Here is a 27089-nt window from a genome sequence, read left to right as displayed (position 1 = left end):
CTGCCGGCATCTGCGGCTCCTCTTTTTGTTGTTTTCTTTTTCTGTTTTGTCCTTTATAAGGAAAAATCTAAAAAAAAAAGGTTATTATAGTTTACATTCAGATTTATGTCTTTGGCATATCTGATTTATCAGTTTACCGTGGTCTTTAAAAGGTTTGTTCGGTCTGACGGCGAAAGTCACTAGAGTGATTGCACTCTTCTGAATCCTGACAGTGTGCGCACTGCACGTTGTCAGCATTCTCCGTTGCTGCCTGTGATAGCAGGGATTAATGTGACTGCAAGCATGTGATTTGCATACATTCGGTCACATGCCAACTAGATGTGCGTTGCCTCAGTCAATACAAGTGAATTGTACATGTTTAGTCAGAATGTGGCCGGAAGTAGCAAATACATGTTGACATATACCGTAACCGTTCCCTCTTACAGGCAACATAGGAGAATGCTGACGGTGTGCTCTTAAGATTCAGAAGTCTGCAGTCCCACTCTCACGCCGTTAACGGCAATAAAGGGGCAGGACGGCATACTGGGACCCGCACCTGTCCCTGCCACTATTATGGGGTCCTGACTTTCCCTTATCTCAGGGGTACCTATCATGGTTAGGAGGCCTGAGCCGCCAGCGTATCCCTGTCTCCTGTGCAGGCCCTATCAATAACCCCCTCTCCCCCCAAAGGAGGTGGACTGTACCAGTGTATAAATACGACAATTAAACAGGGTATACAGACAAGGTAACTAAAAGTCTCAAACTCAATGCTCACACAACCACAGAGGTAACACTGTTATGACCTGGTGGTCAGGACAAATATGGACCTGGTGGTTAAGAGCACACGGAATGACCTGATAGTTACTGATAATAAAGGACGAGCTCTGGGACGTGGGAACTCTGCTGACCGCAATCCCTAATCCTATCAAACACACTAGAAATAGCCGTGGATTGCGCCTAACGCTCCCTATGCAACTCGGCACAGCCTAAGGAACTAGCTAGCCCTGAAGATAGAAAAATAAAGCCTACCTTTCCTCAGAGAAATTCCCCAAAGGAAAAGGCAGCCCCCCACATATAATGACTGTGAGTAAAGATGAAAATACAAACACAGAGATTAAATAGATTTAGCAAAGTGAGGCCCGACTTACTGAACAGACCGAGGATAGGAAAGGTTACTTTGCGGTCAGCACAAAAACCTACAAAAAGACCACGCAGAGAGCGCAAAAAAGACCCTCCGCACCGACTCACGGTGCGGAGGCGCTCCCTCTGCGTCCCAGAGCTTCCAGCAAGCAAGACAACAATAAAAATAGCAAGCTGGACAGAAAAATAGCAAACCAAAGAAATACAAGCTGGAACTTAGCTTCTGCTGGGAAGACAGGTCACAAGAACGATCCAGGAGAGAACTAGACCAATACTGGAACATTGACAGGTGGCATGGAGCAAAGATCTAAGTGGAGTTAAATAGAGCAGCCAGCTAACAAATGAACCTCGTCACCTGTGGAAGGAAACTCAGAAACACCCACAAGAGGAAGTCCATGGACAGAACCAGCCGAAGTATCATTCATGACCACAGGAGGGAGCCCGACAACAGAATTCACAACAGTACCCCCCCCTTGAGGAGGGGTCACCGAACCCTCACCAGAGCCCCCAGGCCGACCAGGATGAGCCACATGAAAGGCACGAACCAGATCGGCAGCATGAACATCAGAGGCAAAAACCCAGGAATTATCTTCCTGACCATAACCCTTCCACTTGACCAGGTACTGGAGTTTCCGTCTCGAAACACGAGAATCCAAATTCTTCTCCACCACATACTCCAACTCCCCCTCAACCAACATCGGGGCAGGAGGATCAACGGATGGAACCACAGGCGCCACGTATCTCCGCAATAACGACCTATGGAACACATTATGGATGGCAAAAGAAGCAGGAAGGGCCAAACGAAATGACACAGGATTGATAACCTCAGAAATCTTTTACGGACCAATGAAACGAGGCTTAAATTTAGGAGAGGAAACCTTCATAGGAACATAAAGAGACGACAACCAAACCAAATCCCCAACACGAAGTCGGGGACCCACACAGCGCCGGCGGTTAGCGAAACGTTGAGCCTTCTCCTGGGACAAATTGTCCACCACATGAGTCCAAATCTGCTGCAACCTATCCACCACAGTATCTACACCAGGACAGTCCGAAGACTCAACCTGCCCTGAAGAGAAACGAGGATGGAAACCAGAATTGCAAAAAAACGGCGAAACCAAAGTAGCCGAGCTGGCCCGATTATTAAGGGCGAACTCAGCCAACGGCAAAAAGGACACCCAATCATCCTGATCAGCAGAAACAAAGCATCTCAGATATGTTTCCAAAGTTTGATTAGTTCGTTCGGTTTGGCCATTTGTCTGAGGATGGAAAGCCGAGGAAAAAGACAAATCAATGCCCATCCTAGCACAAAAGGATCGCCAAAACCTCGAAACAAACTGGGAACCTCTGTCAGAAACGATTTTCTCCGGAATACCATGTAAACGAACCACATGCTGGAAAAATAATGGCACCAAATCAGAGGAGGAAGGCAATTTAGACAAAGGTACCAAATGGACCATCTTAGAAAAGCGATCACAAACCACCCAAATGACCGACGTCTTTTGAGAGACGGGGAGATCCAAAATAAAATCCATAAAAATATGCGTCCAGGGCCTCTTCGGGACCGGCAAGGGCAAAAGCAACCCACTGGCACGAGAACAGCAGGGCTTAGCCCGAGCACAAGTCCCACAGGACTGCACAAAAGAACGCACATCCCGTGACAAAGACGGCCACCAGAAGGATCTAGCCACCAAATCTCTGGTACCAAAGATTCCAGGATGCCCAGCCAACACTGAACAATGAATCTCAGAGATAACTCTACTAGTCCATCTATCAGGGACAAACAGTTTCTCCGCTGGGCAACGGTCAGGTCTATCAGCCTGAAATTTTTGCAGCACCCGCCGCAAATCAGGGGAGATGGCAGACAAAATTACCCCCTCTTTGAGAATACCCGCCGGCTCAGGAACACCCGGAGAGTCAGGCACAAAACTCCTTGACAGGGCATCAGCCTTCACATTCTTAGAGCCCGGAAGGTACGAAACCACAAAATCAAAACGGGAGAAAAATAACGACCATCGAGCCTGTCTCGGATTCAACCGTTTGGCAGACTCAAGATAAGTCAAATTCTTGTGATCTGTCAAGACCACCACGCGATGCTTGGCTCCTTCCAGCCAATGACGCCACTCCTCGAATGCCCACTTCATGGCCAACAACTCACGATTACCAACATCATAGTTACGCTCAGCAGGCAAAAACTTTCTAGAAAAGAAAGCACATGGCTTCATCACCGAGCCATCAGAACTTCTTTGCGACAAAACAGCCCCTGCTCCAATCTCAGAAGCATCAACCTCAACCTGAAACAGGAGCAAAACATCTGGCTGGCACAACACAGGAGCAGAAGAAAAACGACGCTTCAACTCCTGAAAAGCCTCTACAGCCGCAGAAGACCAATTGACCACATCAGCACCCTTCTTGGTCAAATCAGTCAACGGTTTAGCAACAGTAGAAAAATTAGCGATGAAGCGCCGATAAAAATTAACAAAGCCCAGGAACTTTTCCAGGCTCTTCACAGATGTCGGCTGAGTCCAATCGTAAATGGCCTGGACTTTAACAGGGTCCATCTCGATAGTAGAAGGGGAAAAAATGAACCCCAAAAATGAAACCTTCTGAACTCCAAAGAGACACTTTGACCCCTTCACAAACAAGGAATTCGCACGAAGGACCTGGAACACCATTCTGACCTGCTTCACATGAGACTCCCAATCATCCAAAAAGACCAAAATATCATCCAAATACACAATCAGGAATTTATCCAGGTACTCTCGGAAGATGTCATGCATAAAGGACTGAAATACTGATGGAGCATTGGAAAGCCCGAATGGCATAACCAGGTACTCAAAATGGCCCTCGGGTGTATTAAATGCTGTTTTCCATTCATCGCCTTGTTTAATACGCACAAGATTATACGCCCCTCGAAGATCTATCTTGGTGAACCAACTAGCCCCTTTAATACGAGCAAACAAATCAGACAGCAACGGCAAGGGATATTGAAATTTGACTATAATTTTATTAAGAAGGCGGTAATCAATACAAGGTCTCAAAGAACCATCCTTCTTGGCCACAAAAAAGAACCCTGCTCCTAACGGTGATGACGACGGGTGAATATGGCCTTTCTCCAAGGATTCCTTTATATAACTCCGTATAGCGGCGTGTTCTGGCACAGATGAATTGAACAATCGGCCCTTAGGAAACTTTCTACCAGGAATCAAATTAATTGCACAATCGCAATCCCTATGAGGAGGTAGTGCACTGGCTTTGGGCTCATCAAATACATCCCGATAATCCGACAAAAACTCTGGAACTTCAGAAGGAGTGGAAGACGAAATAGACAAAAATGGAACATCACTATGTACCCCCTGGCAACCCCAGCTGGACACAGACATAGATTTCCAGTCCAATACTGGATTATGAACCTGTAGCCATGGCAACCCCAAAACGACCACATCATGCAGATTATGCAACACCAGAAAGCGGATATCCTCCTGATGTGCAGGAGCCATGCACATGGTCAATTGGGTCCAGTACTGCGGCTTATTTTTGGCCAAAGGCGTAGCATCAATTCCTCTCAATGGAATAGGATACTGCAAGGGCTCCAAGAAAAAACCACAGCGCCTGGCAAACTCCAAGTCCATCAAATTCAGGGCAGCGCCTGAATCCACAAATGCCATAACAGAATAGGATGACAAAGAGCAAATCAGAGTAATAGACAATAGAAATTTAGACTGTACCGTACCAATGGTGGCAGACCTAGCGAACCGCTTAGTGCGCTTAGGACAATCGGAGATAGCATGAGTGGAATCACCACAGTAAAAACATAGCCCATTCCGACGTCTGTGTTCTTGCCGTTCAGCTCTGGTCAAAGTCCTATCACATTGCATAGGCTCAGGCCCATGCTCAGATAGTACCGCCAAATGGTGCACAGCTTTACGCTCACACAAGCGTCGATCGATCTGAATGGCCAAGGACATAGACTCATTCAGATCAGCAGGCATGGGAAACCCCACCATGACATCCTTAAGGGCTTCAGAGAGACACTTTCTGAAGATTGCTGCCAGGGCACATTCATTCCACTGAGTGAGCACAGACCAGTTTCTAAACTTCTGACAATATATCTCCGCTTCATCCTGACCCTGACACAGAGCCAGCAAGATTTTCTCTGCCTGATCCACTGAATTAGGTTCGTCATAAAGCAATCCAAGCGCCAGGAAAAACGCATCAACATCACGCAATGTCGGATCTCCTGCCGCAAGGGAAAATGCCCAGTCTTGAGGCTCACCACGTAACAAAGAAATAATGATCTTTACTTGTTGAACAGGGTCACCTGAGGAGCGAGGTTTCAAGGCAAGAAACAATTTACAATTATTTTTGAAATTCAAGAACTTAGATCTATCACCAAAAAACAAATCAGGAATTGGAATCCTAGGCTCTGACATCGGATTCTGAACCACAAAATCTTGAATGTTTTGTACCCTTGTAGTGAGATTATCCATCCAAGAGGACAGACCTTGAATGTCCATGTTTACACCAGTGTCCTGAACCACCCAGAGGTAAAGGGGAAAAGAGAGACAAAACACACTGCAAAGAAAAAAAAATGGTCTCAGAACTTCTCTTATCCCTCTATTGAGATGCATTAGTACTTTGGGCCACCTGTACTGTTATGACCTGGTGGTCAGGACAGATATGGACCTGGTGGTTAAGAGCACACGAAATGACCTGATAGTTACTGATAATAAAGGACGAGCTCTGGGACGTGGGAACTCTGCTGACCGCAATCCCTAATCCTATCAAACACACTAGAAATAGCCGTGGATAGCGCCTAACGCTCCCTATGCAACTCGGCACAGCCTAAGGAACTAGCTAGCCCTGAAGATAGAAAAATAAAGCCTACCTTGCCTCACAGAAATTCCCCAAAGGAAAAGGCAGCCCCCCACATATAATGACTGTGAGTAAAGATGAAAATACAAACACAGAGATGAAATAGATTTAGCAAAGTGAGGCCCGACTTACTGAACAGACCGAGGATAGGAAAGGTTACTTTGCGGTCAGCACAAAAACCTACAAAAAGACCACGCAGAGAGCGCAAAAAAGACCCTCCGCACCGACTCACGGTGCGGAGGCGCTCCCTCTGCGTCCCAGAGCTTCCAGCAAGCAAGACAACAATAAAAATAGCAAGCTGGACAGAAAAATAGCAAACCAAAGAAATACAAGCTGGAACTTAGCTTCTGCTGGGAAGACAGGTCACAAGAACGATCCAGGAGAGAACTAGACCAATACTGGAACATTGACAGGTGGCATGGAGCAAAGATCTAAGTGGAGTTAAATAGAGCAGCCAGCTAACAAATTAACCTCGTCACCTGTGGAAGGAAACTCAGAAACACCCACCAGAGGAAGTCCATGGACAGAACCAGCCGAAGTACCATTCATGACCACAGGAGGGAGCCCGACAACAGAATTCACAACATAACACATAGAAGGGAAGAGAAGGAAAAAACTAGGAAGGAAAACAGGTTTAACATGCAACCAAAACAGCAGACACCAATCTCTGTAAATAAACCTCCAAGCTCCAAATACCACGCTCCTTCAACCTCCAAGCCAGGCAGCAGAACTGATCACTGGCAGTAGCTGTAGTCAAGGTTGGGTCTATATAGAGGAGGAGATTACAAAATCCACTTCAGCTGAGAGACCCATCTCACAGCAACTCAGCAACAAGGTTAACTTCTGCACTGCTGGCACAAAGCAGCCTGGTCAGAATACAGGAGAAGAGCTTCTGTTCACTGTGTGTGAACGAGGCCCAGAGCGCTGCGGTTCTCTGGAACCTCTCTGTCGCGGTAGCCCCGTGACACCCATACACACAAAGACCGGACAACCCCTTTATAACATGTAGTGTAACATAATCTGCTGTGCTAATTTTCTTAGCAAAAAATGGAAATATCACCTGGTAATCTTGTCTTTTAGACTGTCGCGTCTTCTTTTATATTTCAGAATTTTTCAGTATTTTCTATTTCTTTATAAGTATATTGAACATAACAAGGGATATTATATAAGACGGTGTATCTGAGGTTACCGGTAATTTTGCTGACAAATCATCTCATACAACACCAAGTTTATTAACTGTAAGCAAATAAAGTAGAGTCCTGCCTGAGCAACATCATACAAGGAATGTCATGTTTTCTACACTTTATACATAGTAAAAATTGGAAACTTGATGGATCCCATGTCAGTTAATGGGATCCTTATGGTTTTTTTACTTTGATCTTAAAGAAAAGGTCTAATAGAAAAAGAGGCTATGTCAGTGTGAGCCTTCATACTACCTTTCCATATTTCGCCATATTTACATATATTGGGATATCGTTTTGCATTGAGCTGACAGTTTGTATTGTAACAATATGTTCTACATCCAATTACCATGCCTGCCATCTCATAAAGTTAACAAACTGTGAAAAGTTTTCCTGCAGTCAGTGACTGGTACATCGCTCATCCATGTGGCACGTCGGAGAAACTTTACTTTTTTAATGATCTCCTTCAAATCTTCTCAATAATAATAAGAGTTAGAAAAAAAAAAGATTGTTTGTATCATTATGACCTCCGTCTAAAACACGTCTGCTTGTTGTCATGTTTCAGGAGTAATAATTCAGCAATAAATAAAATGCACACAAGCTACGATGAGCAAAAAGGTCCTTCCACCAGATCCGACATATATCTTGAGAATTGGGCTTCTTTGCAGGGCCATCTCTCTGACGATAGCACATATTGCAGTCCTGTTCTCCAGCGCTAGATGCAGATAGAAGCTTTGACAGTGGCAATGGGACCTCTTACCAATCTCAAGAATGATGCATATAGATAGATGAATAGATATAGATAGATACAGATAGTGTAAGAAAGCAGGTGGTAAGGTCCTGGGTGGTACATATGTGTCGGTAATGTAAGCTGTCCCAGTAACACTAGATACTGAAAAGGTTTAATGTTACTGGATTTGGGGTCTGAGGTTTTTGAGTAACCGAAAAAAAACTTGGGGTTTACAGGCCTATTTACAGCAGCTGGGTTAGCTCTGCAGTCGGTAGTGTGTTGAGACTGGAGAAAGATAGAGCTGCTGGTTAGTCTGCTCTGCAAAGAGAGACGCACTGGAGCCAAACAATGAGGTGTTTGTTTGGTGAACACATTTAATACAAGTGTGAACTGCTGTTGAGAATTCCGAGGATGATAAGGCTGCGACGACTGACTTTGAAAGGGTGGCATACAGGGAGAAACTGCCCCTAGAGTAATGGGCAGAGGTCCTAGCTCCATACCTTACTGGGAAACCGCAGAAAGCTTACTACGACCTTGCTCTGTAGGTTGCCAAGGAGTATGGCAAGCTGAAGAAGGAGATTATGGCACGTTTGGGCATCACCCTGGCCTTCATGGTGCAACAGGTACACCTCTGGTGCTACCAAAGCGATAAGCCTCCCTGGTCCCAGATGTTCGACTGGTTACACCTGGGACAAAAATGGCTGGAGAATGAGACCTACACAGATAAGGGAAAGATTGTCAGTGGACCGATTTATCCACTTACTACCTAAGTTCGTGCAAAGCTGGATTGTCCAAGGAAATCCCCAGAATGCAAATAACCTTGTGAGCCTCATGGAAAGATACTTGGTTATGGAGAACTCCCTTAGCAATCAAGGGAGCCTGAGGTCATTTTTCTGGGATACCCAAAAGAGGGGGTCCACAACCACGCCTGAGGGGCGCACAAGGACCCAGGAAGGGTAAGAGCTGGTTACAAGGGGTACATCTTGTACTATTTCGTGTTGTAAGTGTTAGACCCTGTGTCATATAGCAGACCATTGTCCTATGGTTCAAGAACCGATGGACTGCTCCGTAGGCCGACACTTGTCATTTTTTGCACATCCCGTGTGCAACACCATACCTTATCTTATCTTAGTGAGGGACCTCAGCTTTGCCAGGTGATGGTGAATGGTGTTACTGTGACTGGACTCAGGGCATTTAGATACCCTGCAGTGGCTTGCAAAAGTATTTGCCCCTTGGTTTTTTACCCATTTTGTTAAATTACAACCTGTGTTTAAACATTTTTGTAATCCAATTTGTGTGTGATGCATCAGCACTTAGTAGTCTAACTTGGTGAAGTGAAGTGAGAAGAATAAAGGCATAAATTAAATTATGCGGATCAAATAACATTGGCATATGTATTCACCCATTTTAATATGAAGCACTTAAAAAATTTTGGTGCAAGCAATTACCCTCATAAGTTACACGTTTAGTGAAAAGAAGTCCACCTGCGTTCAATCTAAGTGTCACTTGTCTTTCAGTGTATATGTACTTTACCTTTTCTCAAAGGCCACAAAGGCTACAACACCATTAAACAAGAGGTGCCACTAACCAAACAACACCATTAAGATTATAAGGATATCTCCAAACAAGTCAGGGACAAAGTTGTTGAGACATACAAGTCATGGCTGGGTTATAAAAAATATCCCATTCTCTGATGATCCCCCAGAGCACCATCAAATCCATTATCATCAAATTGAAAGAACATGGTACCACAACAAACCTGCCAAGAGAGGGTGCCCACCAAAACTCTCAGTCCGGGCAAGGAGGGCAATAATCAGAGAGGCAGCACAGAGACCAAAGGAAACCTTGAAGGAGCTGCAGATTTCCCAAGCAGAGTGGAGTATTAGTTCATAAGACCACAGTAAACACTGCATAGAGGTGGCCATTATGTAAGAGTGGGCAGAAAAAAAGCCTTTACTTACAAAAATTGAAGGCTCATTTTGAGTTTGCCAAAAAAAACAAGTGGGAGACTACCCAAATATATGGAAGAAGGAGCTGTGGTCAGATGAGACCAAAATTTAACTTTTTGTCCACCAGGTGCATGCAATTTCTGGGGGCCAAACCAACATAGCTCATCACCCCAAGAACACCATCCCCACAGTGAAACATGGTGGTGGCAGCATCATGCTGTGAGGATGTTTTTCAGCAGCAGGGACACGGAAAATGGTCTGAGTCAAGAGGAAGATAGATGGTGGAAATTCAAGGATATTCTTGCGAAAAACATATTTCAGTCTATCGGTGATTTGAGACTGGGGTGGAAGTTCACCCTCCAACAAGACAATGACCCAAAGCATACTGCTAAAGCAACACTTGCGTATTTTTTACAGGGAAACATGTAAATGTTTTGGAGTGGCCTAGTCAAAGCTCAGACTTTAATCCAATTCAGAATCTGTGGTCAGACTAAAAGATTGCTGTTCACCAGAGGAAATCATCGAACTTGAAGGAACGGGAGCAGTAGTACCTAGTGGAATGGGCAAAATTCCCAGTGGCCAGATGTGGAAAGCTCACAGGGACTTATCCAAAATGACTTGCGGCTGTAATTTCTGGAAGAGGAGGCTCTACAAACTACTTAATTGAGGGGGTGAATAGTTATACACACTGAAGTTTTCAGTTGTTTTGTCATGCTTGCTTTTGCTTAACAATAAAAAAGGAAGCAAAATGTTGTAGGCATGTTCTTTAAATAAACTGATGCAAGCAACTTAAAAAAAAACTGTGAAATTCCAGGTTGGGAAGTACAAATACGTGAAAAATGCCAAGGGGGTTGAATGCTTTTGCAACCTCTGTATTAGATGCCACTCTTTTGCATCTGTTAGTCCCTGAGAAGAGTTTGGGAGTGGGGTGTATCCATGGAGAAACCAAGAACTATCCCATAGCCCAAGTGGGCATTCGCACAAACTGTGGTTCCGTGTCCCACCAAGTAGGGATTGTCAAGCAGATTTTGCATGCTATTGTTATCGGATGAGAGTTTATTTTGCTCTGGGACTTAAGGGTAAAATCTGTAGCACCCTATAGTCCGGTCTGCCACCAGGAGTCGACTATGGTAACAAGTTCACATAATGTAACCGGTGAATTTCCTTTTCCTGTACTGGCCCGAGAGCAGGATGAGGAAGCTCATTTAACCGATCTCCTAAAGTGCACACAATCAGTGATGTTTAAGTAGTACAATGTTTATTGATTGACAGCTTTGGGCAGAGGCTTTGGACAGATGGAGATGATTTGTAGATAAGTAGGTGGTAAGGTCCTGGAAGTGTCAGTAATGTAAGCTGTATGAGTAACACTAGGTTACTGAAGGAGTTCAATGTGACTAGATATTGGCTAGGGGTTTTTTGAGTTACCGAAAGAACCTGGCTGGAAAAAAATCAATCCTGTGATCTACTCCGGGGTTTGCACGCCTATTAACAACAGGTGAATTAGCTCAGCAGTGTGGAGTGTGTTGAGACTGGAAAAGGCAGAACTGCTTGTTAGTCTTCTCTGCAAGAAGAAGTGCAGAGAGGTGTTTGGTGAACACATTTAATACAAGTGTGAGCTGCTGCTGGGAATCAGATAGAGTAGACAGCTACAGTAGACAGGTCAATACAATAGATTGAATAGAAAGATAAGTGATTGATAGATGATAGAAATTCAATGGATAGATATATAGATAGATTGATGGATATTAGATATACGGTACATAGATACACTAGATAGATTGAGCTATTCATCTATGTCATCTATCTAACCAATATCTATCTTTCTATGCATCTCATATCTATTTATCTACTGTAACTAATTATTAATCAGATAGAGAGCACATTGATAGTTATAGTAGACAGATTAATAAAATATACTGATTTGATGGATAGGTATTAGTTATGACATAGATGGATGCTTAGAAAACTACTGTATCTGTCTATGTATTCAATCTATTGTATTATTTATCTGCTATAACTATCTGCTCTTTCTGATAGATCTACTATATCTAACTATCTATTATCTATCCATCTCATATCTATCAAGTATCTATCAATCTATCTAATAGAGGAACCTATGCCTAGTTATTGCAGTCATATAAAATCCATATATTTAGATGTAATTATGATTTAGTATTTTCTCATATTTGTTTAAGAGCTTCTTTTTCCCATTTAGAAAATTCAATAAAACATCGTGACTACAACAAGCAACACTTTCTCGCCAATTTCAGCATCCTATAAGATCCGCGCTCTATTTAGAATATAAATGTAGCATGTGTTGAATCCTCTGACGCCACCGACGTCCATATTCTTGACATACTTCAACACCAGATTAAAAATAACTTCGAGCGCTCGCACAGTTACACTCCACAATTTCACCCGTGTCTCGGATCCGTTCGTGTATATCACTATGTCACCTTATTTAATATGACTATTAATTGTCAATAATTAAATGTGTGATCATTTCTAAGGTTGGAAGTCTTGGTATGAAGTATCTAGATATCAAATCTAAAAAGCTTTCCGATGAGTAAGTCCGCTCTCCGGTCACCACCTCCAAAGGGTCCATTAACCCTCTCCGTTATTTTTGTCATATGTTACTGTAAATGGATGGATCTGGGACGTGGATCTAGTAATTGTGAAGTGTAGCGATGTGATTGATCTCCAGTTATTTTTCACCTACCTTATTTGTGAAGTACAGTACGCTATGACTAAGGACGCCGGTGGTGTCAGGAGCCCATCAGCACTTTTATACATATTCCACTATATGTCTAATGGATAATAAATAAACCACGGCTCATATATTATTGGCATGAAACGGTTGTTTGACAGGGAGCACTTCCCGCCTATATAAAGACTAGTACTCCAAGATGACAATCTTGTGAAATTTGAACAGCGGGAGCCTATATGAGCTTTACTGATTATGCCCAGATGAGGTTCTTTTGAATTTTTGGGATTTCAGAAGATTACATTGTCCAGAGAAGGATCGCATGACTTCGGGCATGGCCAGGCAGGTTTCCCCACAATTCAGTCCACATGATGTGCTACTACAGCTTGCAGCATCTCTAGACTTGTCTTCAATCTACCACTTCTTGGATGTCATTGGTAGCAATTATAAAAGGAGCTGCCAGCAGAGGATCTTGATTATTCGTTCAAGTGCATTCAGAATGGCAGATCATTCCTCGGAAAACCATTAATAACCTCACTGATAGCAGCCAAGACTGTAAGAGCGGGGATTTCTGTGTGTGGTCATAATACGGCCTACTGTTATAATGGCAATGTTACGGAGTGTATACGTATTGACTATCCAGCTTTACAGTTAAACCAGAAAAAATAGCCGAATAATCTGCTGGGAATATGCTGACATTTTCCACATAGCTAAATGACTCTTCCCAATATTTAGTATTTGTTAGAAAACTAAAGTTTTGACACCACTTTCGACTGCTGGGTTTACCATGACCCAACCCCTTTACCGTCATTGAATGTGGTCACATATATTTTGGCTCACCCTTCGCCATGGTATATCACGTAGCAATCATAGTCGGTAGCGATAATAACACATAAAGCTATGAAACTAATCTCCTGTGGTCGGCGCATAAAGAAATGACTCCTGCATGTAATCCTAAGAGCATGTAAGAATAAAAACATCTGTGTAGCAAGTGCCTCGTCCTGTCTGCTCTTCTGCTGCTACCAACTCTGCTCTGATCCTCAGCGTCAACCACAAAACATGCTGCAAAGCGTCTGCACGCTACAGATCATCCACTAATGTGGAAAACACAGCTCTATCTACAGGGAGACGGACACAGGAGCACAATTATTTCCTTTTATTATAGGACAAAAGTTCAATGATAACAGCACATGGGGAACAGTAATTTATTATTTATGATTTTTTTTTCTGTCGTACCATTTTGTCTTATTTTTTGTTGGTGATTTTCAAATTTTTCTGGTGTACTAATTTGCCAGCTTTCTGTATATATATATATATATTGTGATGCAGCGGTAGTACCATACACAGTGAAACGGCAGTGACCCAAGCAGGTTCAAACAAAACGTTCTTTTATTGTGTTACTTCACACAGTCAATATAGTGTACGGCTTCTTCATACAGGTCATTAATAATGCATGGCTATATGGCGCAGTCAATACACAGGCCGAACATCCCTCTGTCCAGTTTCCCTGGGTGACCGCACGCCGGTAACAAGTCTCTGTACTCAGTCAGCGCACTGCACTCTTTATCCTCAGGAGTGCAGCCGTGTACACATAGGACAGTCCAAGACGCAGGGTGTCAGTCTCTCTGGTTCCTTTAGCCTCTGTGTTGCTCCACACAGAGAGAGCTCTGCAGACAACTGCCCTGTCTGCTTCCAAGAACACACTGACACACCTCCCCCACTACTACAGGGCTTTTTAATCAGTCACTGCCTCACTATTCTGTGTCTGTAGTACGCCTTCATGGCCTCACTACGCTTCCATGCACATTCTGGAGAACATACAGTGCCCCTAGCTGTAACAGGGGTCACTGCCTCACTATATATACAGTATATATATACATATATATATCTAATATATAATTGCCTAGAATACTACTTCCTGCAATTTGTGCCAACTTCCTGTCCGGAGATAATGTCCGGAGCTAATGTCCGGAGCTAATGTCCGGCGCTAATGTCCGGAGATAATGTCCGGCGCTAATGTCCGGAGATAATGTCCGGAGATAATGTCCGGAGCTAATGTCCGGCGCTAATGTCCGGAGATAATGTCCGGCGCTAATGTCCGGAGCTAATGTCCGGAGCTAATGTCCGGAGCTAATGTCCGGCGCTAATGTCCGGAGATAATGTCCGGCGCTAATGTCCGGAGCTAATGTCCGGAGCTAATGTCCGGAGCTAATGTCCGGCGCTAATGTCCGGAGATAATGTCCGGCGCTAATGTCCGGAGCTAATGTCCGGAGCTAATGTCCGGAGCTAATGTCCGGCGCTAATGTCCGGAGATAATGTCCGGCGCTAATGTCCGGAGCTAATGTCCGGAGATAAGTGACGTCAACAGTGTCCAGTGTCTGATTGGTTGCCGCCTGCTGCGAGCGACCAATCAGAAACGTGCCGTACTGTGACACACTCCGCCCGCCATTTTGGTGTGATTTTTGAATTTTTACCTCACAGCAAGTTTCTACTGCGTGGAGGCGGGCCCAGTGACGTTGCTCTTCAAGCTCCTGCCGAATTTCGTAAAAAAAATGATAATACCATTTACCAAAACTATATATATTTAGTTGTGAAGTGGTTCAGTGACATTTTCACACCAATTTTGAACTTTTGTTTGGTGTTTTCTCCATATACTGCCTATTATTCACTGACTGTTATACTGAGAGACTGCCGTTTATTAACCTCTTCTTTGCCACATTGGGTATATTGCTCTATTATTTGCCACATAAGGACATTGTCCATTATTGCCCAGCAATTTCTCTGCAATATAAACTGCCTATTTATTAATATCTGCATTCCTGCAAAGAACTATTGCCTATTATTAACTGGCTATTTTCCTACTACCTGACGTTGTTCTTAAGCAAAGAACCGTTGTTGTGGCATTTGTCACAACACGCAAAGTTGTCGTCTGATGTCTTTCATCCCTCCCCTCATAAGCATGTTCATGGATCCTGTGTAACTGTACCTTAAATAACAAGAATTGTCAAGAGCTGGTGAGTGCAGCCATTTTTTGTTCTTTCTTACTATTATTTATTAATTGTATTATTTTTACATTTGAATAAATAAAGTATATATGGATTCTAGACTCCCGATTCTTTAGAATCGGGCTGCCATCTAGTAATATATATTTACGTATATACCGGTATATTTACGGTATTTCTCTTCAATTATTTTGTCGCTTTTTCATATATTATTATTTTGGCATTTTTCCATTGTATAATCATTTTTTTTTCACATTTTTCAGATTTTTTTTACTATTTTGTGATGTTTTGATTTTTTTTAATGTTTTTAATTTTATTATCTTGGAAATGTTTCTGTATCAATATTTTGTGATTTTATTATGTAATTTTACATTTACCATTTGTTATTTCTAACTTATGTAATTCTTTAAAGGGGTTGTCCACTACTAGGACAACCCCTTCTTGATTTAAATGTTCGGCCCTGATAAAATATAAGAGCTTATATTCACCTCCCGCAACGGCTCCGTCCTGGGGCTCTTGTGCGGTAGTATGATACGTAGTGCCCGGCGCCCAATCAGCTTCACTCTTCGTACGAATCGAACATGAAGAAGAAGTCTGGGCCGCAGCTGATCTCTGACTTCATCTTCATCTTTGGGTCAGTGACACCAACTCTGATTGGGCGCAGACTTATGTTTCGGGTTTATTGCCCTTCCTTAGTGCATAGCATAAGATCTTGGCTGTATGAGAGGCCTCTGATTGAGGTCTAAGGGGTAACATTTCTCCTTGTGGAGAGTGACATGCCTGGGTAAGGAGACTTTTAGGCCATGCAATTCCCCTTTGGGAAACTAAATATGAAAATTAGAGAGGACTTTTATCCTTTGCCATGTGACAAGGCTCATTAAAGGGTCAATAATGACTTTTACGATTGCTCCTTCCAATAGTTGGCATTAGAGTTTAAGTCCTCTTCCTGAAGAGGCAATTTGCACATTTTTTTAGAGAAACATTGAGAAGACTGATTTTTTTACTGCAATTTTGGATAGTTAGATTAGAAGTTTTACTTTATTCACATCTTCTGGACCACAACGCTTGTACACCAAAGTGAACTCTACATTATTACTACTAATAATGATAATAATAATAGTGCCATATATAATCCCGGAATTTCTTACTGCATGCATCTAATTACTGTCTTTTTTGAACTTTCCAAATGTTGTGACATTTGCTTAGAAAACCATTGTAACTTCTGAGGACAAAAGAAATCGGAGCGCATCATTCAAGGCTCGCCGCAGTCTTCCAGGGCAAACAAGAGCTAATTTCATATTTCAATGCATGCAAACACATTGGATGGGAATAATAAAGTTCCCTTTGATTAGTGGCTGTATATTTATCCAAATGCTCCACTTTGCAGATTCAGGAGTGGTTATCTCTATTTCTTAAAAGACAAGAAAAATAGAGCACATCGTTTTAAATTGTAAATCTATTTATATGCTAATGTCTTTGTATTTCCATCCACAAAAAGCTCGAGTGGCGTTAGACAATTTAATCACATACGTAGATTAGGCAGTAATGGCCGATGCATCTCATTTTATTGACTACAATTTCTTATTTAGGATTATATAAGTTGAAAATGTTCAAGGGCGAAAGGCTGCTTTGGGGTCCCTGGAAAGAGGGGGCCCCATCTTGTTTAGCTCCCTCTCCTTTTCTATTGTGCAGACTAATTGTCCTAAACAGGCTTGGACTGGCCCACAGGAGAACAGGAGAATCCTCCGGTGGGCCCCCATGAAGCAATGCACACTTCATTCCACCTATATGAGAAGTAGATGGCACAACACATTTGTTTCAGTATGTACAGACAAGGGCATCATCTCAACATTCAAACTATCCCATTTATTATTATATAGAAACATATACAAGTATGTGAATGAGGGTAATGATATTTGCATGTAGCTGAAGAGTGGGCCACCAGAGTCAGTGTTACTGGTGGGTTCTTGGCCGCCCAGTCCAGGACTGGTCCCAAAGGTCCCTTCTGTTCTGGATGGCACAACCCACCACCCCAATAGAAGGCACAATGTGATTTTTGCTATAGCGCCCCCTCTCTTCTCAGTGCATCAGTGGAGATTTTTCTAGGCAAAATTCGCCAGAATTTAGATGTACAGTAATTTGACTCAAAAACTGAGGTACATGCCTAGTGTCAGTTTCATTGTTATCAACTAGTGATGAGCGAATATACTCATTACTCGAGATTTCACGAGCACGCACGGGTGTCCTCCGAGTATTTTTTAGTGCTCGGAGATTTAGTTTTCATCCCCGCAGCTGAATGATTTGCATCTGTTAGCCAGCATAAGTACATGTGGGGGTTGCCTGGTTGCTAGGGAATCCCCACATGTAATCAAGCTGACTATCAGATGTAAATCATTCAACTGCGGCGAAGAAAACTAACTCTCCGAGCACTAAAAAATACTCTGAGGACCCCCGAGCGTGCTCAGGAAATCTCGAGTAAGAGTATACTCGCTCATCACTATTATCAACACTTTTTTTTAAGCTCTTTGAAAAAGGAGCATGGCCAAAATGGAAAAAAAAGTCGAGGCATATATAGAAATAGGCAAGGCCTGAAATTCAACGCAATTGTCCTCAAAAATTTGGTGTAAATTATTGGTAGAAAATAACAGGTTATATAAAATTAGTGTCTAAAGATGCACCAAGTTCAAGAACTCACATGAACCACTGTGATAAAATTGATTCATTTTTAGAATGTCTAGTCTGAGGACCCCATTATCCTTTTTTGGGGGGTTACACCAATTTTTTTATCTTTATTTTTTTACTGGAGGATTTTGTGCCAAATTTTTCAAACAAAAATGGGGTTTATCTGCAGGTTAATAGGGTTCTGACACCGTGCGGAGCACACACTGAGAGCCCCACTGCTGGGAGGAAATAATCCTTCCGGAAGTGTTTGGCTTTCAGTCATAGAAGTGGGTTCGGCGTGTGTCGGCTGTAACTGCGCCCCCGACACTGACTGACAGCCACTCAGAAATGGGTCTAGCATCAAAATCAAAGACGCCATATTTTTGCCTCTTTTGCACAGTTTAAGGTTAAGTTCCCACAATGATTATTTGGTGAGTTTTTAATGTTGCAGATTTTCTTTCCTGCACCTATTAGATAAGTTAGGTTCCTTTATGTTTTTTTCATTGCGTTTTTGAGTGCATTTTTTAATATTCGTTTTTATCGTATTTTTTTCTGCGACAATTTTTGTCTCTTTTTCAGTATGTCTTAATTTAAAAAGAAACACCTTGCTTTCTAGGCTTCCTGTTACTTAGCTCTGATAAGACTTTATTGATGAAGTCATACGCGGAATACACGTGTTTTTAGTGAGTTCCCGTTGTGCGTTTTTTAATCTGCTGATTTTCGCTATCTCATTTAAGTCTATAGTGAAAATCCACAAATAACATGCAAAGAGAGAAATTGACATGGTGTGGATTTGAAACACACATCACAGGACAGTTTACACGGCGCAAACTGGAGTACAATCACACAAAAATATGGTGACATCTCAAAAAGTTGTATATGATATAAAAAAAATCTACAACGTCTGGATCATGGAAACCACAACCACAACGCCAAACCATAAAACCTTAAAAAAACAGATAAAAGCAAGGAAACTAAGTTGCATATTAAATAATGAATAAGGTAAAGATAAAAAAGTCACTCTTAGGCTACGTGCCCACGATCAGGAATAGAAGCTTTTTTTGCACATTTTTGAAGCCTCCAAAACTCTGAATTCTAATCACTTAGATAAATCCGCATGTTCTTAGTGAGCTGTGCTTATATAACGCATCCAATGAATGATTATGGGGGAAACTGTTGCTCGTTAACCCCCACCACAGGTATGTTTAATCAGCATTAAAAAGAAGCACAGTGGGCATGGGATTCCTATAAATCCCATCCACTGTGCTTCTAATGTAGAACACAGCGTTTTGGAAACAGCGCAAATGCTATTCCCGATCGTGGGCATGCAACTTTAGAACCATTTTTATTACAGAAAAAAAAAGCTTTAAAAGTGTTGACGATGAATTAGACCCTAAATGTATTCTCAGATCAGACAAGATTAGTAAGGGTATGTGCAAACAATGTCTTTTACAGGTGGATTCCGCCTGGAACCTGCCTTAAGGAAGCTAGAAAAAAGCCCAAAAAAGACGGAACATATGCGCTGCAATTTTGAAACGACTTACTGTGCACATGTTCCATCTTTTATAACTTCGTTTAACCGCTTCAGGCTTTACAAGCCATGAAAAGACTAAAAGAAGTGACCGATCCATTCTTCTGGCGGCTCCCGCTTTGAAGCCGGCCTCTGTCTAATGTTTGAATTTTTAAAAAAAAATCTGCAAAAATGACACAAAAATTGTCAAGGACGACTTCTCGGGATAAACACAGCCCGTATTTCCCTGAAGTGTATTCCAATAGCAAAAACTCTGCAGGTGGCATCTTGAAAGACGTGTGCCCATACCCCAAATCTGCCCCATTGGAAGCAGCTTTTTATGTTGAGCAGGTCAATATTCTGTGTTGGAGGTGACGTGGCTGCATTTGCAAATGGTTTATCCATTTTGTGATTGAGCATTTTAATTTCTTTAATCATAACAGTAAATGTTGGAAACCTTTCTGTCTAGACGATTCTCAATCTGACTTTGAAATATAACCTAGACCGACTTTCTGTTATTTTATATCCTTCTCTAGTCTTAAATTTGATGTCAAGAGAAGGCAAAGTAAGTTCTTCATCACAGATAATCCTAATTCCACTTGTTCTTAAGGAAACATTCCCGCCATGAGTTTTTGGTGAGTTTTTGATATTGCAGATTTTCTGCACCATTTCTGCTGATGGGAGTATTTATCAGTAGCACCTCTATTATAAATAAATAAGTAAATTAAAAAAGTGATGCGGGGTCTCTTCTATTTTTGACAGCCAGTGCAGGCAAAATTGATAGGTGTGGGCTGCAACCCTCAGCTGTCAGCTTTATCATGGCTGGTTATCAAGAATAGAGGGGTCCCACGCCAATTTTTAACAATTATTTAAGTAAAGAATTGAAAAATACAGTGTGCGGTTCCCCACATTTTTGACAGCCAGCCAAGCTAAAGCAGGAACCTGAGGGGCTAGTATTCTCAGGCTGGGATGGGGACATGGATATTACCCCCCGCCTAAAAATAGCCCGCAGCTGCCCCAGAAAAGTCGCATTTAATAGCCAATTCTAGTGCTTTGCCCTGCTCTTCCCAATTGCCCTGATGTAGTGGCAAGTGGGGTAATATTTGTGGGATTGATGTCAGCTGTTTTATGGCCGCTGACATCAAGCCCACAGGTTAGCAATAGCGAGGCATCTATAAGACGCCTATTCATTACTATCCCCATAGTTTGATTGTAAAAAAGACACAGCCAGAATAAAATCCTTTATCTGAAAGAAAGACACTGACTTCTTTTATTTTAAATAAAAATAAAAAGCACAGTTATACACACCTTACACCCATTGCAATGAAGCCCTTGTCCCCTGTAAAAAAGAAAAATAATAAACAACCGTATTGGGCCCTCTTCTTTTTAATATATTTATTAATGACCTTGTAGGGGGCATTCAGAGTAGAATTTCAATATTTGCAGATGACACTAAACTCGGCAGGGTAATTAATACAGAGGAGGACAATTTTATATTACAGGATGATTTATGTAAACTGGAAGCTTGGGCTGATAAATGGCAAATGAGCTTTAATGGGGATAAATGTAAGGTCATGCGCTTGGGTAGAAGCAATAAGATGTATAATTATGTGCTTAATTCTAAAACTCTGGGCAAAACCGTCAATGAAAAAGACCTGGGTGTATGGGTGGATGACAAACTCATATTCAGTGGCCAGTGTCAGGCAGCTGCTACAAGGGCAAATAAAATAATGGGATGCATTAAAAGAGGCATAGATGCTCATGAGGAGAACATAATTTTACCTCTATACAAGTCACTAGTTCGACCACACTTAGACTACTGTGCACAGTTCTGGTCTCCGGTGTATAAGAAAGACATAGCTGAACTGGAGCGGGTGCAGAGAAGAGCGACCAAGGTTATTAGAGGACTGGGGGGTCTGCAATACCAAGATAGGTTATTACACTTGGGGCTATTTAGTTTGGAAAAACGAAGACTAAGGGGTGATCTTATTTTAATGTATAAATATATGAGGGGACAGTACAAAGACCTTTCTGATGATCTTTTTAATCATAGACCTGAAACAGGGACAAGGGGGCATCCTCTACGTCTGGAGGAAAGAAGGTTTAAGCATAATAACAGACGCGGATTCTTTACTGTAAGAGCAGTGAGACTATGGAACTCTCTGCCGTATGATGTTGTAATGAGTGATTCATTACTTAAATTTAAGAGGGGACTGGATACCTTTCTGGAAAAGTATAATGTTACAGGGTATATACACTAGATTCCTTGATAGGGCGTTGATCCAGGGAACTAGTCTGATTGCCGTATGTGGAGTCGGGAAGGATTTTTTTTCCCCAATGTGGAGCTTACTCTTTGCCACATGGTTTTTTTTTGCCTTCCTCTGGATCAACATGTTAGGGCATGTTAGGTTAGGCTATGGGTTGAACTAGATGGACTTATAGTCTTCCTTCAACCTTAATAACTATGTAACTATGTAACTATGTAACTCACCTGTTCGAAGTGAAGATAATAATGTTTATTTTTAAATAATAATAGTAACCTTTATTTTTATATAGCGCTATCTTATTCCGCAGCACTTTACAGTTTGCACACATTATCATCAGTGTCCCCGTTGGGGCTCACAATCTAAATTCCCTATCAGTATGTCTTTGGAATGTGGGAGGAAACCGGAGAACCTGGAGAAAACCCACACAAAAACGGGGAGAACATTCAAACTCCTTGCAGATGACGTACTTGGTGGAATTTGAACCCAGGACTCCAGTGCTGCAAGGCTGCAGTGCTAACCACTGAGCCCCCGAAGATGTCCGAAGCTGTAATCTATGTCTGTGGTATGTGGTTTACAACCTAGATGGTGCTATGATGTGACCATCCAGGCTGAAAACTTTGGGAGAATGAAGTGCTGCTTCAGTGACTAGTGGTGATGTCATCGAGGTTACCGCAGGTCACTGAGGCTGAGTTATCACCGACACTTCTCTGTGAGCTGGGACAATGAACTGTTTGGACCTCAATGAGATCACCACGAGTCCTGTGAGCATCTCACTTTTGTGTGACATTGTACATGACTCGTGACCGCTAGGATACACATGGCATGGATTGCGAGAAGTAAGAGTTCTGTTTTTCTTATTTTGTGCTGTACGGTTGAGCTATTAAAAAGGGGTGATGCTAGACCTGAATTTGATGTAGGAAAGGATTAACTTTTGATATAGTGTCGTAAGCTGCAAAAAGGGTGGACATTAAGGTAATTGAGGATTTTTGTGTTGATAGTAGTGATCCATCATATTGGTACAAATGCTGCAACAGCCAGGGGGTGGTGTTCTTGAGAAGAAGACAATGTGTGCAGAACATCCCACCCACCCCATTGCTTTATTCCTCTACTCTATGGTAAAATTATCATGGCATTTGGCACGAAAGGGAGTCTTAAACGGAGGTCGATTTAATTGCAAGCTGGAGCCTATCACAGGTTTGGATGGTCCCATAGGTGGTAAGATGATGATGGAGAGTTTATATAAGGCCAGAGTCACACTATTGTAAAATACGGGCAAGTGCTATTCGAGATAGCATCGTATAGCACTCGGCCCAGTGTTAATCTATGGAGCTGCTCACATCACGTATTTTTTCTCAGGTGTATTCGATGTGCGTGCAAAATCGCAGCATGCTGGGATTGTACGCGTATATCATCCGAGACTAGCCAATGCAAGCCTATGGGTGCAAGAAAAACTTGGACGCCACACGGACCATCCATCAAGGTTTTGACAAATACGCACACATTTTCCTCATTCCAGCCCATTGACCAATTTAATTCAATGGGGAAAAGCAGTGAGAAATGTAAATCCATACTCTTTGTCATATAGATACATAGGTGCGAGAAAATCGCATCATCGCATTGCAAACGGGTTACACACAGAGAACACTCGTGAGACTCTCGGCAGGGAGACTCGGACCAATTTTTCATATGTTTAGTGTGACGCCGGCCTAAGTTGGTCCCTACTATGCTTAGTGCTCCTTTTGTAAAAGCCGATCCTTTCATAGATGTTCCGGCTTAGTACGCCCAGTATTTCCATCTATACGTATCTCTTGTACATTGTGGTATTTCCTTTTACTGTATTGAGTTTACAGCATTTGACAGATTTGGCTGATGAGGACTTACATGGTTTCTACTGCTAGTGGGACAATATGGGAAGGTTCTTTCAGCAAGGTCTGTGCCGGGGGTTGGCGAAAAGGAAGAGGAGGTAAAATAGAGACCTCTGGTACACGCATAGACAAAATCTCTTTTTTTCCTATATATTGATCTAGGCAGAACTGTAATAATGTGAAGACGGTATATATATAGAGAGAGAGAGAAAAAAAACAAACCTATCAGCACTCCTAATGTGAACACATGCAAGCTGCATCATATAGATAAAGAAGAACACAGCAGCATATGTACATGAATCTAGGCCATGTGAAAACACAGACAAATATTCAATACGAATTATACTTCTCAAAAATATTTTTTCATAAAACTTACAGTTATAGATAAAATGAAGATTCTTAGCGCATAAATTGGACAATTCATGTGTGCCCATCAACCACGGCAAGGCGATCTCCCTCTGATGGGTCCTACTCTACCATACATGCCACTTTTGGGCCACCAGCCTACAACTCTGGACAAAACATGTCACTCTGGGCTAAACCTACCTTTTTTTTTACTATATATTGATCTTGGCAGAACTGTAATAATGTGAAGACGGTATATATATATATATACATCCATACTTACATGCGGAGCTCTATCTGGACATACATGTCCCATTTCTGAAGAGCGCAAGAATAAGAATACTTTGTTCAGTGCCGACTCTAATTCTTTATCCGTTATTAGAATATCCTTATTAGAAAATAAAGCAGAATAGCAGCTGAAAACTCATATGCAGTACAAAAGCCGTAATAATAGCATGTTCCTCACAGCGGGAGGACAATTGGAACAAGAGGACAGGTGTAGGAGATTCAGATTAATGTCATGAGCAATTCATGTAAATTATGCTATACTCACTCACTTTTCATTGCGCTGATCAGTGGGGTCCTATAGCCAAGATCGCTACCAATGAAACAGTTATGACCTGTCCCAAGAATAGAACCTAAGCTGCAGTTATGGAGAATTCCTTTAAAGAGTATCATCATTTTAGTTTTTATTTCATATATAAATAGTATGCATAAAAATAAGCAACTTTGTAATATATCTTATCAGAGAACTTTACTTCTTTTTCCTTCTGGACTGATCTTTCATTGTCAAAGTTATTGATTCCCGGAGAAAAATCTGTATTCTGGAAAGACAGAATGTTACAGTCCTGAGAGAGGAGATGACAGTTGGTGCGGATAAGGTTCTATGTAGAAGGGAGGAGCTTTGTCTTTAGCTCCTCCCTTCTCTTCTCTCCCCTCTCTATTCATGGTAGACAGATTTTACCCATCAATTGAGAATGAAAGATCAGTCCTAGCGGAGAAAGAAGCCGATTTCACTGATAAGATATATTGCAAAGTTAAGTTTCACATGTACTATTGATTTAATTATATAAATAAATAAAATGCCCTTCACTCTTTAAGCTCCTTCAACAGATACTCTTTCCAAAATCATGAAAAGAGAATAGTGCAGGGGTCCTATCTCTACCATTTTGTATGATGATTTGTTGAGGAATCGGGTGATATTTGCCCAGCTTCAGTGGCATAGCATGGTTACCAGGGTCCCCTCAGTGCTCCTTTAGAAAATATTAATGTCCCCTTAGAGTCTTCTATACAAGTGATGGTGCCCCTCCAGCTATAATAGCGCCACCTTTGTGCCACCAGCGCAAAAATATAAATTTTATACTTAATTAATTGAAGCAACTAAGTCTTATTAACCCTTGCATACAGAGTGGTCCTACACAGACATCTCAATGCAGTAACTTCATGGTACCACCTGGATGCTGACGTCTTTTAGGGTGTAGGTGCACAGGATGGAGAACAATGGTGAGGGAGGGAACCTATGGCTTCTTGCTCTACCACAGGATTCATATGGAGAGCAGTGGTGGGGCAGGGAACCTATGGCTCCCTGCTGTACCTCAGGATTCATATGGAGAACGGTAGGGGAGGAAACCTATGGCTTCATGCTCTACCACAGGATTCATATAGAGAACAATGGTGGGGAGGGAGCCTATGGCTCCCTGCTCAACCACAGGATCCAGATGGAGAACAGTGGTGAGGCAGGAAACCTATGGCTCCCTGCTCAACCAAAGGATTCAGATGGAGAACAGTGGTGGGGGAGGGTACCTATGGCATCCTTCTCTACCACAGGATCCTGATGTAGAAGAGTGGTGGGGGATGGAACCTATGGCTCCCTGCTCAACCACAGGATCCAGATGGAGAACAGTGGTGGGGGAGGATACCTATTGCTTCCTGCTCTACCACAGGATCCAGATGGAGAACAGTGGTGGGGGAGGATACCTATTGCTTCCTGCTCTACCACAGGATCCAGATGGAGAACAGTGGTGGGGGAGGGAACTTATGGCTCCTTGCTCTACCACAGGATCCAGATGGAGAACAGTGGTGGGGGATGGAACCTATGGCTCCCTGCTCAACCACAGGATCCAGATGGAGAACAGTGGTGGGGGAGGATACCTATTGCTTCCTGCTCTACCACAGGATCCAGATGGAGAACAGTGGTGGGGGAGGGAACTTATGGCTCCTTTCTCTACCACAGGATCCAGATGGAGAACAGTGGTGGGGGAGGGAACTTATGGCTCCTTGCTCTACCACAGGATCCAGATGGAGAACAGTGGTGGGGGAGGGAACCTATGGCTTCTTGCTCTACCACAGGATTCATATAGAGAACAATGGTGGGGAGGGAGCCTATGGCTCCCTGCTCAACCACAGGATCCAGATGCAGAACAGTGGTGAGGCAGGAAACCTATGGCTCCCTGCACAACCAAAGGATTCAGATGGAGAACAGTGGTGGGGGAGGGAACTTATGGCTCCTTGCTCTACCACAGGATCCAGATGGAGAACAGTGGTGGGGGAGGGAACCTATGGCTTCCTGCTCTACCACAGGATTCAGATGGAAAACAGTGGTGGTGGAGGGAACCTATGGCTCCCTGCTCTACCACAGGATCCAGATGGAGAACAGTGGAGGGGAGGGAACCTATTTCCCCCTGCTCTAACACAGGATCCAGATGGAGAACAGTGGTGGGGGAGGGAACATATGGCTCCCTGCTCCACCTCAGTATTCAACTGCATTGTCATTATGTTGGTGTAAAAAATGTGGAGCTAGATTGGAAATCCAGGGCATCCGGCCAGAAGTTTGGGGCATGTGTTACTTCTTAGTGGTGCAACATTTAAAAATAAATTATAA

General features: G+C 42.6%; 1 protein-coding gene across 2 annotated transcripts in view; it reads left to right on the top strand.

Annotated features, from left to right (window-relative positions):
- Window positions 1-27089, top strand: part of SORCS2 (sortilin related VPS10 domain containing receptor 2) — a 1198559-nt gene that overhangs the window by 329660 nt on the left and 841810 nt on the right. The gene's annotated exons all lie outside the window — the stretch shown is intronic.

This window comes from Ranitomeya imitator, chromosome 1 (genome assembly GCF_032444005.1).
Source record: "Ranitomeya imitator isolate aRanImi1 chromosome 1, aRanImi1.pri, whole genome shotgun sequence".
Classification (NCBI taxonomy): Eukaryota; Metazoa; Chordata; class Amphibia; order Anura; family Dendrobatidae; genus Ranitomeya; species Ranitomeya imitator.
This window is presented reverse-complemented; position numbering and strand designations above follow the sequence as displayed.